This window comes from Dermacentor albipictus, chromosome 3 (genome assembly GCF_038994185.2).
Source record: "Dermacentor albipictus isolate Rhodes 1998 colony chromosome 3, USDA_Dalb.pri_finalv2, whole genome shotgun sequence".
NCBI classification, from domain to species: Eukaryota; Metazoa; Arthropoda; class Arachnida; order Ixodida; family Ixodidae; genus Dermacentor; species Dermacentor albipictus.
The window spans coordinates 51,962,045-51,982,856 of record NC_091823.1 but is presented as its reverse complement, the minus strand read 5'-3'; positions in this window follow the sequence as shown (position 1 = coordinate 51,982,856).

The following is a 20,812-nucleotide window of genomic DNA, read 5'->3' as shown; positions in this document are numbered from 1 at the left end:
ATCCACACATTTTCCACACGCATGCGCAAACTAGCCGCTAAATGTCCATAAATGATACCCACCCGCCTAAGGCTTCAGGACGCATCGGTGAATAACCTCCGTATTGCACCCGAAAATCACTACAATCTACGTTCCGAAATGCTCGTTAGATTTTAACAATCTTATGCTGCGCGTATTCCAGCGTTTACAAACCGGATAATACTCACATTCGTGGGGCAATAACTGAAACCTAGGGAAATAAACAGAAATATTTACTGTGCTCTATTTGCCCACAGTACATCATTTCGACGGGGTGCATGATGTATACTTTTTTTTTCCATTCGGTGGGGGTGTATTCCGTAAGTGCTCGCGCTGTCAACATATCCATCTCCTCTGCTGCTGAAGTGCTGATTTGCTGTGAGCGCCTGTCTCCTTCTGTCATGTACCCCAGCCCAGTCAGTAAGAACTTCAGCAGCAGACGAAATAGACATGTCCACTAGGTGGACACTTCCAGAATATGACCCCACGCCCTGCTCTACCACAAAACTATGACTTCCATTCGAATGCTTTTTCATAGCTGCTCCGCAAGCACACGAATGACTGGCACTGGCAGTTATTCGGCGTTCCCATCGCAACAAGTACTGCATGCGCATAAACAATCACGCGATATCAGTTGCGCTAGTAGTCACGAAAACATGAAGCCAATCAAGATAGAAATCAGAGGAGAGTCCCTTGATCCATGCACAATATACCATGTGTACTCAACTTAGAGAAGGTAACTGAAGAAAACAATGGCTATGGGATACATACGCGCGGCCACTGGTTTCCACAGAACTGGCTTGCACAGCACTGGTTTGCACGCCTTGACGACTGGCCACTTTCAGAACAGACAGTCGTGGAATGCCGACATGAACTGCCGTCGCAGTGAAAGTCGGTCAAGTCTTCGTTGACTTTTTTACGAGGCATTGGCCTGTTAGAAAGACTACAATGCTCCCGTCATTTTTTTTTCACACCTTTCTTTTTGTCCTCGCTCTTTCTTCCGTCTTTACTTACCCTTTCCCTTCCCCTAGTGCAGGGTGGCAAACCGCAGGCTTTAAATCAGGTTAACCTCCGTGCCTTTCTCTCATTTGCATCTCTCGCTCTCTTTCACTCATTCGTCAGAGGCCAACACGAAGAGACACAACCATTGCCGAAGGAATTCCTCTTCACTGAGAAAAAAAAGAGTTCCTGCGACATGAAAGATAGGAGATTCGAATACAACCACTCTAGGATGGGACATTCAGCACGGAAGCGACGGCTTACGGCTAACGCCTCACATTGGTTGTGCCACAGGCAGACGGCACCGGCAACAAGAAGAATCCGCGTGAAGCGGTCCCGGGAACCATGACCAAAAGAAATGAAATGACCCATCCTAAGGCCGCGAAATCCACCACGCTCCAGAAAGCCCCAGCAACGACACGTTGACTCAGAACGTGCTGATTCGTCTCCTGAAGGAAGCGATTTGGACACGCTGCTGACCACATGGTTCCCTAACACTCCAGGCAGTCGAGCGTGGGGAACCCACACCGTCCGAGGCGTGACATGAAGTCACGGAGACGGCCAGGGGAAAAGGATCCCGTCGGCACTCCCCGTGACACGTGACTGGAGCAAGCTCGACGTGCCTGATTAACTAATGGGAGTAACAGGGCAGCTTGTATGTTAGCAATGGAAATAATAAACAGGTTGACTTCTCCACAGGTCAATTGTACATGGCGAAAAAATGCAACAGCTGTTGCATGAAACGCCCGGAGCGTTAATGACTGCGGACCCCTGTTGAGATGCACATTGGGCATGAACTGCCGAAGTTGAGTGCCGGGAAAGTTATACGCAAGAGCTCACACGGGGCACGGGGCTCGCACGGGCGTACAGACACAAAGGGTAAGCAAAGACACCCTGGGAACTCGGTTGTCCTAGTGTTGCACGGCAAAGCAACTCCGTGCCATCTGGCATAAAGAAAAGAAAATAACAGAGAAGCGACTGCATCAATCTCACGATGAGTACGGAGGGTTGCACCATGTGCACAAATACGTGCAGCCATAAAACAGCCATAAAAAATTGTCAAAAGAAACAGCCAGTTTGTTAACGTATGCTGGGTGAGGCTAGAAATAAAACGCGAGAACAAGGTGATGGGTAGGACCAATCCTACGCAAGGAATCAATTTTGACCTAAGGAAAGACTCATAAGAACATTCACACTAGACTATGGTTGCTTTCACACCTATGTTAGTGACACACTACGCAAATGATAAGGAAGTTCCTTATAGGAGTCTGAGCATGGTAGGAAGCCGATGTCATCGCAGGATATTGTGGATTTAACTTCTATAGTAGGTGAATCGATGCATATTTCACCAACACACGTTCACAATTGAACACAGTATGAGCAGAAGCTCTCTACCAAGTCTCACTGGGTCTTCTGGATCCTGAGAAGACTCGAAACTGAATCTGTGAACGTTTTAATTCACGTGAGTAGTTCTTCTTTCTTCGACCGAGTTTCCTTGCGAATAATACGTTCGCTGTACTGATTTGCCAAACCTTGTCCTTACGAAATTCTCCATCATAAGAACTGCTTTGTGAATATTACCCCAGAAGCGCCTTCGCCGCGTGCAACAAACAGTGCTGCGCTTCAATAAATAAAGGTCCCCTCCACTCTACAATCACATCTGCACACACCAAATGAGCAAGACAAGTATGTCCAACAAGGAGATGGCAGCGTCAGTGCAACACCGGAGGAGGCGAACGCGTCGTCGGCGTGGACTAGCTGTACGACCAAACGAGAGCTCCCTGGCTCCAATTCCACAGGTCCAGCAGAAGGTAGTTGAATTGGCATCGATAGATAGCCAGCCGCGCAAGCCCGGAATTGAATGTATGGCCACGCTTGCCGCCGCTCACACGGGCCTTAGACTGTCAGCGCCAGCAAGGACACTGCACTTAGATATCATCATCAGACTCTGTCATCAAAGCCACGCTGCGACAAATAATCGACGCCCTGCAGCTGCTACTGTCTGGTTTTAAGACGACAGTGGCGCTAACAGCGGTCAAAATTATGAACGCTATAGGAAGTCTCCTAGCTACACACTGCAGTAACTTCTACCTCTGCCCGCGAAGATGACTGTGCTGGGCTGTGAAGTGTACGCGTACTCATTGCACAGAAACAGTATACAGCGCAGTCCTCATCATATTCACCATACCACCACACTACTTCCTCTTCACATCCTACCTCTGTTAATCCCCATACCCCTTCCCCAACGTCGACTAGCAGGCTAGAGGCACACACACACGCACACACGCACACACGCATACACACGCACACACACGCACACACAAGCGCGCGCGCGCGCACACACACACACGCACACACACACACAAACACACACACACGCGCGCGCACACACGCACACACAAACACACACACAAACACACACACACACGCGTGCGCGCACACACACGCACGCATACATACACACGTACAAATAGCGCTTCAGCCCTTCGAAGATATATAGTCACAAGAACGCCGTAGCATTTGTCCGTGGCAGGCAACCGAGAGGGCGACAATTGCCTGATTTCAAGGTAAGCAACCGTTGCTAAATTCGCAGTGGTCATTTGCAAATAAACCATCCTTATTTAGTTCATGCTTTGCTGTATTTCAATACATGTCAGAGGGCACCTATACTGCCCTTGGCCATGTAATGATGAGATGCCAGTGCCAGAATTTTGTGCGGCATTTTTACTTTTTGCATCATTTAACAAACTCACTTTGAGGTTCTTACACTACACGCCAGCTAGTCAGGCATGAAGCTGAAAATATAAGCAATGTATATAAAAGATAAGATTCGGCTTTAAAAAAAAATTATGGGGTATTACGTGCGAAAACCGCTTTCTGATTATGAGGCACGCCGTAGTGGAGGACTCCGGAGATTTCGATCACCTGGGGTTCTTTAGCGTGCACCTAAATCTAAGTACATGAGTGTTTTTGCATTTCGCCCCCATCGAAATGCGGCCGCCGTGACCGGGATTCGATCCCGCGATCTCGTGCTCAGCAGCCCAACACCATAGCCACTGAGCGACCACGGCGGGTACTTCGGCTTCTTACACACACTGCAGCGAGACATTTTTTGGATTTGTACCACATGCGTGCTGTGAGTTTTGGTTGCTTAGGAATATAGCGCACGTACCATATCACGTTTACTACGTTGTGGAACAGGCCCACCATAGCTCTGAGTGGTGCTAACACTCCTTGGGCTAGACTTACTAAACATAAATACCCAAATTAATGGACGAATTCATAACCGTCGCCGTAGCACAATTTGTAGTGTAACGCACGCGTAATGCGGAGGTTCTGAGTTCAGCTCCTACCAGCGACAAGTTATCTTATCGTCCTATCACTATCAATCTACAGAATCTACAGAATCTACGCAGCTGGCACTTGCCAGCTGCGTCGGGAAACTCATGGAACGTATGATCCTCATGCGTCTCGAATGGTACCTTGAACACAACAAAATTTACCCTGACTCAATGGCGGGATTTCGACGAGGCCGTTCATCGATTGATAGTGTCATCGATCTGGTATCTTCTGTAGAACAACAAAAATCTCGGAAGCGATTATCAGCCGCACTCTTTCTTGACGTGAGAGGCGCTTACGACAATGTTTCCCATCAAACCATTCTAGACGCACTTCTCACAGTTGAACTAGGAGGGCGAGTATATCGATGGATCAGAAACTACTTGACACAAAGGTCCTTGTTCGTGCGTACGGAAGATGGTCCGACTACCGACCACTACACGTGCCGAGGCGTTCCCCAAGGCGGTGTTCTAAGCCCTGTTCTTTTCAACCTCGCGCTTCTTGGGCTGGCTGAATCCCTCCCTGAAACAGTGAGTGTTTCAATATACGCCGACGACATCTGCATCTGGACATCAGCGGTCACTCGCCTGCAGGTTCGCGCAAGGCTACAGCAAGCAGCAACACAGGCATCTGACTATCTTCAGACACAAGGCCTTACCATCTCAACAGAAAAATGTGCGTTAGTCGCTTTCACGCGAAAAGCAATGTCTGGTTATCCAGTATATATCAATGGCCAGCCTATCAGCTACAAGAAAAATCATCGGTTTTTGGGTGTCATTGTTGACCGGGACCTCTCTTGGAGCCCTCAGGTTGCCCACTTGAAGAAGAGGCTCACATCTATTGTTCACATCTTCAAGTTCATCGCCGGCAAAACATGGGGATCGTCAATAGGCTCCATGCTACAGTTATATCGAGCACTTTTTATCGGATTTCTACGTTATAGTTCTCCCGTGCTTGCTAAAATATGCAAGTCCAATCTTAGAGAACTTCAGAGCATGCAAGCACAGGCACTACGTGTTTTCCTGGGCCTTCCGCGGAGCGCCTCAACAGCAGGAACCATTATAATGGCTCAAGACCATCCGATCACGACTTACATCAGCACCGACTCGCTCAGGGCCCATGTTCGTCATATTTCACGGAATCAATCAAGCTTTCTTGCCTGTCTGCCAGAACGACGACCACAGGCATCCTTCTCCAACGAGGTCAGCAAGTATCGTGCCTCCCTACCATCGGGGTTTACACCATCAGCACGTTCAACCTCAGCTTTGTGGTGTTTAAAACAACCTCAAGTGCGTCTTACGGTTCCAGGAATAAGAAAGAAGACCGACCTATCTACCTTGGCCTTGAAGCAAGCAGCTCTGGATTGTTTGCACACTTCCTATTTTGACCGAGTCCACATATATACGGATGGCTCTTCCACCCAGACCAGCTCCACCGGGGCAGTGGTTATACCATCACGATCACTAAGCATCCGATACAAGATTTCTCACATGACAACATCGACCGGTTCGGAGCTTGTTGCCCTCCGAGGTGCCGTTGATTATATTAGCAACCAACCGGCTAATCGGTGGGCAATATTCTGTGATTCAAAGGCGGCCTTACAATGTCTTCTGTCATCTCTTCGTCGCGGGTCCTGTGAACAACTCGTATCGGAGATACGAGAACTTCACCATCACATGATTGCTAAAGGGCACGACGTCGTGTTTCAGTGGCTGCCTGGCCATTGCGGTATCTCCGGCAACGACCTCGCTGACGACGCTGCTAAGAAAGCACACGAAGGAGCAACCCTTGTTTTGTATACCTTTATCGCGTACTGACGCAGCCCAACACTTAGGCAAGCTAGCGCACCGTATGACATTGGAGAAGTGGCACACACCTGGTTTCACTCAACATCGATTGCATTCCCTCGATCCATCTATGCAACTGCGGCTGTTACCAGGGCTTCCGCGTAATGAGGAAACAATGCTGTGCCGCTTACGCTTGGGCGTCGCATTCACGAATGCATATACGTTTTTGATTGGCATGGCTGATAGCGCCGAGTGCAATGCCTGCGGTGTCGAAGAAACTATAGACCATCTACTGTGCTACTGCCCATCATTTGAAAATGAAAGACAAGATATCTGCATAGCTCTCAACAAGTTAGATAGAAAACCGTTCACCTTGAACAAGATCTTGGGACCATGGCCTCGTATATCGCAGCTACAAAAGGCCACAAAAGCGCTGCTGCTATATTTGAAAGATACAGGATTGAGTGAGCGTCTGTAATCCGGACTGAGTGACTGAACGATATCCCCGGTGGACTTTCTCTTCTTTCTTTAATCTTTCCGTCCCCGTTTCCCTTTCCCCAGTGTAGGGTAGCCAACCGGGCTCAGTCCTGGTTAACCTCCCTACCTTTCATTTATCATTTGCTCTCTCTCTCTCTCTTATCGTCCACTTTCATTTCCTTTCTTACAGTGAAGCTGTTTACCTTTACCGTCCAAGGAAATTTTCGTGTCGTTGTTGGCATGGCAACCAAAAAGCTCCCCATACGTGGGCCGATCCCGAAGATAGTGCAATGCTGGGTCGACCTGCAGGGGAAGTGCAGTTCGCCATTAAGGGGCCCACATACACAGCTTCTCTGGTCATTCCTCTTCACAGAGTGGAAGGGCACTGAGCTTTTTCTCCGTTATTTTCTACATCCCAATTTCAAACACAGTTAATTTCCCCGATGCTTTCCTTGGTTTCACTGTCTGTTGGCTTTATGTGGTCATGATTAACAACATCGAGCTCCTTTCTTCTCTCAAATCCCATGAAGTGCTAGATGACAAGGTTAAAGCTGTTTCCTCAAGGACAGCTTTTGGTGAATCCTAAATGTGCTTCGTAAACAAACTACAGTCGCAACAGCGCCCTGGAAAACGGCCGGCGTCACAAACGGGAAGGCGAGGCTTCGAGGGGGACGACAGCAACCAAGGACGCCGGTGGAATTACCTCGACGCGTGCAAATCCCCATTCCAAATTCTATTGCCCCTTCACGTGGCCTCCCGTAAAAGTCGTACGCGACCCACCCTGGTGTCGTGCGGCATGGCGATTCTAGGGGACGGAAAAAAAGCACGCACACCTAGAGGTTCAATGCCGAGCGGAGCGAAACAGAGGAACGACCCTACGTCGTTGCGCGTGTGGTGTTATGCGGTGAAAATGGCCGCGAATAGCGCAGCAGGCAGCGGTGCACGCCACCGATGCCCGCCCTTGCGGCCATCACGCCACAGCCTTCCATTCCCCCGACCTGTGCGCGCCATTGCGGTGTTAAGGAGAAGGGGGAGCAGGACCGCCCGTAAACACACGCGGCCGCACCACGCGCGAGTTTGCGAGATCGAAGAGCTGATGGCGCCCCAAGTTATAAGCTGATGGCGCCCCAAGTTATAAGCGGCAAAGAGCACGCTATGGCTGGATAGACCGTTTGGCGGGAGGGCACCGTAAGGCGGCTGCCATCGGAAGGGATGCGAGTCGTGAAGGAACGATCGGTGTCGTGCGCACGGAGGCATTCTCGCCTAAGCGGCTCGGTGGAAAGTATCAAAACGTAGGGCAAGAATATATTACAGAAAAAAAAATTTGACTGTTTCCTTGTCTTTCTGACTCACATCTCGTGCAAGTGTGACAAAGCGGACGCGGCGCTGCCCGGGCATTTACTTCACGAACTCGCTTGCAACAAACACTCTAGAAACAAATTACAACTCAGTGTCCGTACCCTTTATCACGGAATTGTTACAGACATCACGAATAACGTTTCAGCCATTCATGCTGTGGTAGAGTATTGGCAAGCGGGTGCCCCTATCAGTCATCAGATGATTAGCCAAAAACATTCTTTTCTTTTTTTATTAGAGTGTAAAAGAATTTTCAAGCCTTCGGTTTCGAGGACAGCGGTCTAGCGCCCAAGCCATTATCTGGCGGTTGGCAGGCAGGAGGCTGTTACGAACTTGCACCGCTGCACCACGATTACGGCTTTGTGGTCCCGTAGCGCTCGTCACCCGTTTCGTGACAGAACGTTGGTAGCAAAGACTCCGAGCCTGGCGTCGATGAGAATAACAAAAGGGACTTTATACATTATATACAGGTTATCATACAGGACATGAACGGGTCGGCACTGGGGCCGAGTGCTCACAACAAACGCGACTGTTCTCGCACGACGACGTCCGGCGAAAACGCGTGACACATCTCACCCCAGTCGGGAGCGACACTGTCTCCCGGTGGGTCGGCGGATCCTGTTTTTGAGGCGGCCTCCTCGCCGCTTTATAATCCCCGAGAACCATTGTCACTCAAACGGCCCAATACAAAGTCAGCACACGACGGTCGTCCGAGGGGTCCAACCAGCGACCGCGCTGGCCACCCGGTTCAAAGTTCGCGCGCGCGGAGACCTCCATGCAAGAGGAGGTGCGGCGCCGGGCTGTCTGGCACACGCTGACACGTCCAAACACGCTGCTCGCCGAGGCTTCTCCCGCAGGACACCGCTGCCTGACGGCTCAGCATCTTGCCTTTTCAAGGGAGAATTTGGGCGCCCGCAGGATAAATTCTGCATCTTGCAGATTCGGAATCCGGGCTTGTGGTAATGGCACAACAGCATCCCCGCCCTCAGATAAGGCGCCGGGAAGACGAGCTGCCTCCACGTGGCTCGGATGCCGGGCGCGCACGTTCGTCAGGCTCGTCCAAGTTCACGTCCAGTGTCGGGACGCCAGGTAACTTCACGTGCCCAGGTCCGACTCGCCAGGACAGGAGCTCTGCTCACCGCGTCGTCGCCAAGGCACCTTGACCAGCTCCGCTCGGGTCGTTCCTAAGACCTTGCTTCTCGCCACTGGTCCCGCTTGGTCGTTCTGCAGCTTGCAAAACCGACCGGCAAAAGGCAACACCCAACACGAACAAGTGCCCTCTGTCTCCCGTCAAACACCAGACATGGCCATAATTCAAATCAACCTAACTAAATTGCTATCCCTCTTTTTGCTCCCGCTGCAACAAGAGGCAGGTGTACGATCTAGTACACAAGGCTCAAACAACCAGTTTTCAAATTAACAACACAACAAAATAGACAAGAAACAATTATTAATCAGCAATAATAATTACAAATGGAATGGTCCCCTTGAAATCACTTGGACCGAAAACATACTACTGAGGAAGCAAATGAGGTCATTCATTTTTCCCGGCGATATTTTCGCGGAATCCGAAGCTGCTTATATTTGCGACCCTGCTTATCCGTGTAGCGGCGGTACAATAAGCCAGATTCCTTGCCAAATGAAACCCCCTTTTTTTTCACTCCCCGTTTGACGCTCTTCCTCAGATCGGCTAATGAACAGCCTTCCTGTTGCTCGCGAATCAGACTTTCTCTTTCAACTGCAGCCTGCTCCTGCCGGCTCGCGGAAACCGGAGCGAGTGTGGAGCCCGCGTCGCCTAATTGCGGCGTCGCGTCTATATCGCGGCTAGCACTGCACGCGTCACTCCCACTCACTTCCAGGACCCGCTCGTCTAGGCCAGCCTCCGAGCTCTGCCTCTCCCGTGACTGCTCGCCACTCAAGTTACCTTGATCAGTCCGTGTGCCGCACCGACTTTCGCTCACCGACGCTAAGTCAAGTTCCCTCGACAGCGGGCGCGCTTTGGATCGCGTGGGGGCCATGTACGCCACGTCGGCAAAGAATGATTTGCCCTGATCCCTCAGCAGCTGCTCCGAGCTATTTGAGAAGAGGTAGGAAAATTGCTCCGGGAGGGCGGCTGACACAGCGGCTTCGGTGTTAAGTTTCCCAAACTCTCCTTCAATAATAACCGTTGCGATCGGTAAACAGACACTCTCCTTCTCGGCCACTTGCCGTATCCTAACGCACTCTCCCGTAAAATCACTCGAGGAGACGAAAGACGGGTGAACAACGTCCATAGTTGCTGCAGAGTCCCGCAGTGCTCGGCACTTCTTGCCGTTTACCTTAATTTCCTGCACATAGGGCTCCAATAGACGTATGTTTTTGCGAGTTTCCTGTATCGTTGCAAAAGCAATTCTCTCTGGGCAGCTTGCAGCGATGTGCCCTTGCTTTTTGCAATTGTAGCAGGTTAACGGTTTCCGTTTTTCAAAAGAACGCGTCATTTCGTTTCGCTGTTTCGGACCATCGTCATCATTCTGAGATGCATTCTGTCCTTCCCTTACAGTTTCTTTGGTAAGGGATTCGTCGTCCCGAAACTCGCGACGCGTGATTTGCTTCCGTTCGTCGGGCTTCCCGGAAAACCAATCTCTCCTATCAGCTTTTTCTACGCGCACTGCCTTGCTGTGCAAGCTGCGGCGTGTGTAATACTCTTCCGCTAACTCTGCTGCCTTGTTTAGCTTAACATCCTTTAGCCTATCTTGCAGCCAGAGCCGGACATCCTCATCAATGCAACGGTAGAACTGCTCCAACGCGATGCATTCGACAATTTTGTCGCGGTCGTCGTAAACCTCTTCGCCCTTCAGCCATTCCACCAGGTCGGCTTTTAGACGAAACGCGAAGTCAACATTCGACTCCTTACCCTTTTTTGCATACCGGAACCTCTGCCGGAAAGCTTCGGGCGACAATTTGTACTTCCGCAGTAGCGCTTCCTTCACATCACTGTAGCTCTCAAACGCCTCTTTCGATAAGCAAGTTATTACGTCTGATGCCTCCCCAGGAAGCAAGGCTAACAGATTCTGTGCCCAAAGGGATCGCTCAATGCTATTCCGTTCGCACACGTGCTCAAATTTCACGAGGTATTTGGCCATATCCTCTCCGACGACAAAGGGTGGAAGTTGATCGCGTATTCTTGGAACATTAGAAGTGAGACTAGGCGCCGGCGAGTTATTTCGGATCTCCAACTCTTTCATTTTAAGCTCGTGCTCACGTCGCTCCCTCTCTCTCCTTTCCTCCTTTTCCTCCTCGCGAAGTTCCTTTTCTCTCCTTTCCTGCTTTTCCTCCTCGCGGCGTTCCTTTTCTCTCCTTTCCTGCTCGCAACGTTCCTTCTCCTCCCTTTCCCGTCGTTCATTTTCTTTCCTCTCCTACTCGCAACGTTCCTTCTCCTCCCTTTCCCGACGTTCATTGATATCCGCCCAGGCCTCAGCGGCTTCCTCAGCCGTTACGTCCCCAGTCCTCATGACCTCAAGGATCGCATTCTTTCTTTTGGTTGAGCCCAACTCAATGCCCAACTCCTCACAAATTTCGAGAAGTTCCTTCACCTTGTACTTCTCCATCGTTCACACTGTCCTCCTGCTGTTTACCCTTTTTGAATATACCTGCCGTACGCTACTATAACACTACTAGTAAGACATATGCAAGTATTTCACACACTGCCCTGTTTACCCCCTCAGCATCCCCTGGTTTTCAAAACACTCTTACTAGGCTTGAAACACACAAGGTTATCACAATGCAACACCAAATCCTTCCCTAAGGTACTATAACCTGTGTCAGAGAAGGTCTGGTGTTTGAGGTAAACTTCAGGCACTCACCGCGCCGAGGTAGCTGATGCCGGTCAATCCCGTAGCTGCCATCCAGTGTTACGGACATCCAACCGGTGCCACCAGGATTACGAACTTGCACCGCTCCACCGCGATTACGGCTTTGTGGTCCCGTAGCGCTCGTCACCCGTTTCGTGACAGAGCGTTGGTAGCGAAGACTCCGAGCCTGGCGTCGATGAGAATAACAAAAGGGACTTTATACATTATATACAGGTTATCATACAGGACATGAACGGGTCGGCACTGGGGCCGAGTGCTCACAACAAACGCGACTGTTCTCGCACGACGACGTCCGGCGAAAACGCGTGACACATCTCACCCCAGTCGGGAGCGACACTGTCTCCCGGTGGGTCGGCGGATCCTGTTTTTGAGGCGGCCTCCTCGCCGCTTTATAATCCCCGAGAACCATTGTCACTCAAACGGCCCAATACAAAGTCAGCACACGACGGTCGTCCGAGGGGTCCAACCAGCGACCGCGCTGGCCACCCGGTTCAAAGTTCGCGCGCGCGGAGACCTCCATGCAAGAGGAGGTGCGGCGCCGGGCTGTCTGGCACACGCTGACACGTCCAAACACGCTGCTCGCCGAGGCTTCTCCCGCAGGACACCGCTGCCTGACGGCTCAGCATCTTGCCTTTTCAAGGGAGAATTTGGGCGCCCGCAGGATAAATTCTGCATCTTGCAGATTCGGAATCCGGGCTTGTGGTAATGGCACAACAAGGCACTGTTGCTGCGAAGCACACCAAGGATCGTGAAGGTGACCAGAACTTGTGCAAAGTTCAAGATCACGGATTACTTGAAACTACATGCGAAAGGTCGCCGAGAGATTCATCCTAGAAAGAAACACTATACGACCTTAACGTTTACCGTTACATGTATACTAATATTGATAGCGTGATGGAGATTCCTTCGATTTTTATAATTACAGGTCTGTATGTGTATATGTTAACTTTTGTCACACTGAGCAATGAGCTCAACCTCGCAAATTAAATGGAATTCGAGCGCTAGCACGGGCGTGATATTCAGGGAGGTCACCTAACCCTCTAGTCCATTGATTTTATTGAAACTTTAAATTCAAAGCCTTTCATTCCTTTTTTACCACATCGTCAGCATACGCGTATGTATTACGAGCTAAAGAATATCGTCGTAGTATTTCCCACTACCTAGATATCATAATCCTACAGTCACCAACCCGTCAGCGCTCTTCCCGCGTCCATCAGTGTGCACGTGACCTTCAGTGAAGTATATGCTGAGCCGCTCTCCCTGCACATTGGTAACTCTGTGCGAATCGCGCGTACCGCCACGCGTATCCCTTCCAGCTGCGAGAATATCTCTCTGAGAAGTACCCACATTAGGGGCTGCATTGGCTCCACTTGCCGTCGGATTATGGCACCCCGACCGCGTCGACCGGCATTCGGCGCATACTTGCCCCTTCTGTCTTCGTCCGCTTGCTCTCGAAGAAATACCGCACATATATTGAAGCTGTCTTGCGCGCATCTGTAGTCGCCGCAATGTGCCTAAAGTGAGTCTACATCCAAGTCATCCACCAGGATACTATGTGTGCATTTGTGGCCACTGACCGTACGTCCTTTCTGGACTTCATTCATGAAAACGAGCTATATTTGTACATATAGAGATGCAGCACACAATTTATGCCGCAGGTTAAACTATTTAGAAAAAGAAAACCACCAACTTCAATGAATAAAACGTATGTTTATGCGCACACGATACAAAACAATTAAACACTTGTAAACGATTATTAGGTGGCACTGCGCCATGTATCGTTTTTTTTAAGGGTCATTTCATTCTACCTTTTTTCTGCCATCATTTTAGACAAAACTAATCAGAAGAGGCCGCAGCTATAGCTTGAAACTCTCACCCTGTTAACCTCCGCTTTTGGTTCTCTGTTTCTTGTTCTTGTTCTTTTTTTCACAGTACAACCAAATCGACAAGCATTCTGAAGCTCCGCGTCATCGTACCATTTCAACAACCACAAAGCAGAGAAAAAAGCAAAGAAACATTATAAAGAAGTGTCCTATACGGCCCCGAAAAAGTTTGTGTTCATCGCTCCGTCGGCATCTTGCGATCGTTCCACCGACCGACAGTCGCCACCAGACCGTGATCATTCGGGAAATAAAAATGAAAGTAATGGCTAAAGAGGCAACAACGCATACGTGTAATGTTCGGTCGGGATTTAAGGAAACGACGTCCATGACCACGATGGGCAATACATACGGTCTCGCTACTTGGAACATCTTTGCCCTTTTCGTTGTGTGAAACCAGAACGTGTGGAGAGACCCGAAGGAAAGGCAAGTACGTGATGTGGATTAGGAAACGAGAAGGAGCAGAAAGCGGAAAACACAATTGTGTTGTTTTTTAACTCGTCGTTTTTCTTTTCTTTCTGTGTCCATGTCGCCTTTCTCTTCTTTCTTCAGTCATCGTTTTATCAACGACAACACCGTTAAATTTACCACAAACTCCGTGACGGACACTGCGTCATCAAATTGAAAAAAGAAAAAGACAATTTTCGACGTTTTCGACGATGCAAGCGCGGACAAAAGCGCTTGTCATAAATGCTTATCAAGGGGTAGACGTCTGCAGGTCTGGGAGGAAGGCGTAGATTGAGACTGTACTCCATATAAAATTCATGGCCAGCCCACTTGTATATGCAGTCTTTCATTACGAACGTGTCAACGACGTAAAGGTGCAAACCCCAAAGCACGCTTGATATGAAACCATTAGCTTCCATAATTTCCTAGCGGAAAACATGGCGCTTCCCGTATAGATTACATGCTAACAAAAAAAAAAGAACTTTTTTGGTGTTGAGTAATACATGCCGACAAGCTACTCATGTAAAAGTCAAATTACCCGTCAACTAATGTCCTGCGTTACTAATGTTAAAAACGGCGATCGTGAAGCGGATGCAACATTCCACTATAGTGCTTAGGATATGCGAATTGAAATCGAGGTGTATGTCGAGAGAGGAAGGAATAATGTCAAACACAAGAGACGACGGACGCCAACGCAAGGACAAAAACAGGTTCGTGCTCCGGAACATATTTCCTGGAACTCGCTCCTTGGTCTCAGCGAATGCAGACACTCGGTTATGCGGAGCAACGGAGTTACTTTGACTAGAGGCTCGCCCTGAATAAGCAAAAGTGGCCACGGCGTGCGTACGTGATGCGCACTGTCAGTGCGCCTATAGTGTGCACTATAGGCGCACTAGCAGTGACCAGGACAATAACAGTGACCAGAGTGCACCAGTAACTGGGACAGAAGGCCTTCACATTTGCCGAATAACTCACTACTAAATGTTCTCGTCACCTTAGAAAAACAGTGAAATGGCGCTTACATACGTGGAAGTGGTAAGCGCTTATCAATTATTGTCAAGGAATGGCAATAGAAGAGACGTTCAGGCATTTCGAAAAATTAGACCTTTTTTTCATTAATGATGATTATGATAGCAGAGCATATAAGACTGATGCTTCCTCAATTGCGGTGAAATTTTGCGGCTGCCTAAGACAAAGCAATCAGTCCTCGGACATGGAACAATCGACAACACAACTCGCTCTTTCATACGACAAAGTGGCATCGTTGGAGGTGAAGGTGGTGACGAAATAGAGTAACGCATAAAGTGCTCTGTGCTAATAGACGACAAAAGCCCCATTAGAAAGCTTCATTGGCCACACTTCGATGATACCAAAATCGGGCATCGCCACTTCTTTCGCAAAAACGAAGCGCAATGGCCCCGAGAGAACAGTACACCACCAGCCGTGGCAGGAGCAGCATGATTAAACTAGCCTGCGGTGGCTTGATTAGTGGCGAAAGTCAGAAAGCGTTTTTTCGGCATCCGGGAACAGTTTCTCGCCCCTGAGAATCTACCGCAGGTAGCAGCGGACTCGCCCGCTGTGATCGGCTTCGGGTGCCCCGCGACCGACGTTTTGTCAACCGCCTGCGGAAGACCGATTAACTGCCGACCGTCAGCCGAGGCGAACGGAAGCCAATAGGATGCGCAGTCGTGCAAAGCGACACACAAGAAAACAAACACGCACCACAACGGTCTGCGCCGTTTCCCCCCTTCGCTGAACCACACACAGCCAACAATGCCCGAGTGGTCACAGCGATTGTGGACCCCGCGCGAGCCAGCGTTCGACGGGACACCACCCTGGAAGCTATCCTTCCATCCTTAGTATTTTTTTTCTTTTCCTTTCTTCTTTTCTCTCGGGTAAACACGCATTTCGCAAACCAAGGAATGCGCTGGCCCGCCCACGAAGCGGCAAATCAACAACAGCAATGCTGAAAATCGAACCGAGAAACTACAAAGACACGCGCAATGGCGCATGGAGAAGGAACTGTCGTGAACGCGCGGTCAACCGAGGACGGAAGTTAACTTCCTCCTAGCAAACTACGCAACCGCTGGCGCGGCTTACGACAGGCTCGACAAGCAGGCGATACTCTTTCGCACGCTTGACTAAACTCCCGGACAAAATTATTTTCACTCGGGAAAACTTCGCTTATACAACGCTCGGCCAGGTCGCGAGCAAATTTCCGAATAGCAGTGCGAGCGCTATACACTGCAAAGGTGATGGTTCAATATTTGTTTGCGCACGGAGAAGTTGCTTTTCAGGATTAGGATACGCGCATTATAAGATCATGACTTATATTTATAGACCTCAAATGGAGTAAACAAATGAGGTTTCACGTCATAATCACTTGCGTTGCTGCCCTGTATACACTGAGAGAGACAGAGAAAAAAAAAAAAACATGGTAAGGTGGTCAAGCGGTTGCGAGGCCGGTTGGCCACCCATTACTCAGGGTAAAGGTTCTTAAGTTCATAAATTATAAGCAAATGTGCTCACTTCCTGCGCACGTTGAAACAATTTCCCGCACACATATCTGCTGAAAGAGTAGTGACACAAGCGATTTGAAAGATGGACGCTGTCACTCTAAAACAAAATGACGAAGTTTTACGTGCCAAAACCACTTTCTGATTATGAGGTACGCCGTAGCGGAGGGCTCCAGAAATTTTGACCACCTGGGGTTCCTTAACGTGTACCTAAATCTCAGTACACGGGTGTTTTCACATTTCGCCCCCATCGAACGCTGTCATTCTGATGATAAGCTTAGCCATTCTGATGATAAGCTTAAGCAGCTGCAGCAGATGTACGTGCTAAATTCTAAGTCACCTCTTAATCAATCAATAGGCTTGCCATCTCGAAGCACCTGAAGTGTGATGTGACGCATAAGTGCATGGCTGAAGAATATTTTTAACCACTTCAAACTCTTAACGTGCTCCTACACTTCAATCCGTTTCTTTATCTAACCCCCTTCGCAATGTGGCGGCCAAGGTAAGGAAACGAACTCGCGACATCATGCTCAGCTACAAAATGCCATAGCCATTAAGCCATCGCGATGGTCATACGACACAGGGCTAATGGATGTTTAGTCTAACTGAAGTGCAATGTGCACAATGAAGCATGCAGATAGCAGCATGAATATCCGAGCGAGAAGTACTTTATTATCGTACATGTAAAAATAAAAGTAGAGGGTTCCTAATTGTTCAAACTAAAAGCTTCATATGAGAAACATAAGCTCCATGTTAATTCAACAACCTTCAAAAAGAAAAAAAAATGTGCCAATAAACAACGTAGCAGCGCTTAATTGTCTCTACTACCATTTACAAGTCTGCCGAGCGCCGACACTAAATCGTGTACTATTGTTAATGATCCTGAAGTTGATTCTAAACATCAAGCTACCTTATTTTAAACAAAGGCTCCCTCTATCCGCCTTTTATATTTCTGTCCTTCGCACCTTTATTTGTCTTTCATCATGATCATATACACATATACACTTGTGCTTGCTTTGTTATCATGTGCAATTGTGAATCTCAACAAAGCTGTCTCTTTCTCATTGGGAGCTTAGATGCCTTATTTAGGACTGTAAAAAATGGAATTTCCTGTAGACCAAAACAAGAGGACGTTGTCCAGAGGCCTAATTCGGAAACACAGTCAACGTTGACAAACGCCTGTGCAAGTAGGCGTAAAATTGAAAGAGTTAGTGTTCGGCATTTTCTGCCGATTTTCATAGGTTAACCTCAAACCCTCGACACTATAGCAATATCTTCCATAATGGTGACTTGGCAGCAGTGTGGTCAAACACTGATGGTGACTTGGCACCAGCTAAAGCTCAAACGAGAAGTTCCCGTCAAAACGGAGAAAAAGCGAGTACGAACCGAAAACACAATGGCGCAATATACAACAGCAAAAACTACGCGGAATCATAATCGTGTGAAAGTTACAGAAAGTTTGTAAAAGTCCAAAAATTAGCTCCCCTATTGATATTCAATCAACGCGCACCGCTTGCTCCACGAACCGCGTAAAATAAATGCGGCAGCGTAATTCACTGATTCAAAAAGATGGATGAGCGGATACGTAAGTGTGTACAGAAGTAGAATATACGAAATATTTTATGCACTCGGTCATACGTTCTTTTTTTTTTCTTTTTGTCTCATACTTTCGCCAGAAAAATCGCGGAGGAGCCTATTACCTCATTCACGGCGCAGATTAGCTAGTTGTCACATTAAACGAAAATTAACTCAGCCGAAAACAGTGGCACAGATAGGAACCTGCTCTTCAATGTTAAATGACGGGCCACACGTGCAATAACGTCAGCGCCATCATACCTGCAAATTGACAAGCTTGTCGCTGTGTTAAGCATAAAACAATCTCGAAGGCTGTCAGGTCGTAGTAGATGATTTACTCGCAAGTTGTTTATGGCAGTGCCCCTACCACATACGCAATGTTATACTTCAGGAGGCTGTTTTTAGTTAATGTTAGCAACCACGAACGACTAAAAGCGAAGGAAATATACAGCTGAAAATTCTTCATTCGGTAACCAATGTTTTTTTTTTTTTGAGACGTAGTTACCTTTAGCCACATTAACGAATGCGACTCTAAGCAGCCTCGGTAGCAACGATGCTGCTGCGCGATTGGAGTTGAAGCTGCTTGGCATCGACGTCGGTTGGTTCTTATATGCCTTGTGCATAATGCGGGCATTATTGTCTATTTTAGTTTATTTCATATCCCTCTCTCACTTTTCCCGCTTTCAGAACGCAGAGCAGCGCACTAATTGTATCTCTGGTTAAGCTTCTTGCCGATTTTTTCCCTCTTTATTGTTTCAGCTTTTTTTTCTTCGAGAGAGAGAGACGCGCCGCCCTCGACCAAGAACCGCCGGGCAGGAAACGCGACACCTTCAAAGGAGGCGTGGCGCTCAGCCGCTTCCAGATAAGCAGCGACACGCTGCACCGAAGGACGGCACAGGAGCAGGCGACTCCCGTCGCTGCAGCAGCTCGTCGATTATTCACGCCGGCTGATTCTGCACGCTGCGAGTGCTAATCGACGAGCCACTGGAGCTGCGCGCTTGGTCCACCGCACAAGCACCAGCGACAGCTTTCTTCACTAGACGACCGAGCTCTGAAAGCACCATGGTGTCACCTATGACACAATCAGGAGGAGCAGCAGGAGTTCTAGCTCGCTCATTTGTTCGCATCCTGGTGTGAAAGAATGCGAAGCATCGCGGTCGACAATACGAGATGCGTTGCTGGAACGCACACACGCAAAAAAAAAAAATGGCAGCGCACCTCCACGATTCCGCGCGCGCTACCAACATGAAAGAAAAAGCTTATGTGGCGAAAATAGCAACGTAGCACCTTGTGCCGATGTCGACAAGCGAATGGTTAGCGCAGCATGCCACACGGAGAAATGGCTGCAAATGAACGCTCATGGGCCAGTAATGAGCCTGTGCAAATTCTGTGTTCGGCGATGGAGCAAGCAAATGACAAAAAGAAAAAGAATCGCGCCACCATCTGTTTTTGGTGTTCAAATGAGTATTCGATTTATTACTTGGTGATGAAACTTCATTACTGCGTTCTTCATTTTGATCATTACATCGCAGTGAGCTGCAGTGATTTGCATCAGAGATTTGGCTAGTGCGAGTTGATTTTAACAGGACATTTACGTGGCGTCGGTTTTAAGCAAAGAGTTAGGCTTGTGTGAGACATATGCAAAAATATTTGCGCACGTACGCAAGTACACGTATTTATCCCAGCACGCACCGAGGTAGAAACTGAACTCTCGATGACATGCATAATTAACGCCATAAAACTGAAGCCGCTATATGGATCAAGGCACTAAGTTGGGCACATGGCTTTTGTAAACATGGAGGTTCTGAGTATAATTCGACTAAAGAAAGACGCGGCGCACATATTGTAATACTTAATTGCAGAGCTGATTACCACTGAAACTCGACCTCTCAATCAATCTCATACGACCCAAAAAATTTAAATAGGTGAACTAGAAAGTCGAAATTTCTAGGTATTTAGTTCTATGAAGAGTCTTCCCGTCTGGCCTATGAAATATTGCAGTTGAACATACGTAAGCTCAATATTACAGTGACTGGAGCCCTAGAAAGAAAAATCACTTTATTCAGAATATTGCACAGTGAGCAGCCTTTTTCTTTAAATAACACTGTACACGTGAGGTCTTTGGATGACTTGTTTTCGTTCTCCTCAACTCACTGTTCTGAATGACAGATCACCACACTCATGAGTAAATGCTATGTATGTCACCTTGATCATGAGGCATACCTGTGATTTGCTCGTTTCTTGAATACACTCACTGTTTTTAGTTTTCCAACTTTGTAATTAGTGCATTAAATGTAAGGCAGCCCAGTCAGTAATTACATAATCTCATTTCAATAAAACCCGCTGTCACATCCAATAATATTTACTTAATTGGCCTCAAATATTATTCAGTCAAACTTCTTAAGCATCGCTATGGGGTCAAACACAACCTGTGCGCAGAATCTTATCTATGGAAATCAGCAATGCGTTGAGCCATCGTATCCTATTTAGAAAGAGTAGATGAGGCTGTAGTCGAACACTGCTACATTCATTTACCAATATTCTCATAAAAGAGGGTTTCGTGAGGG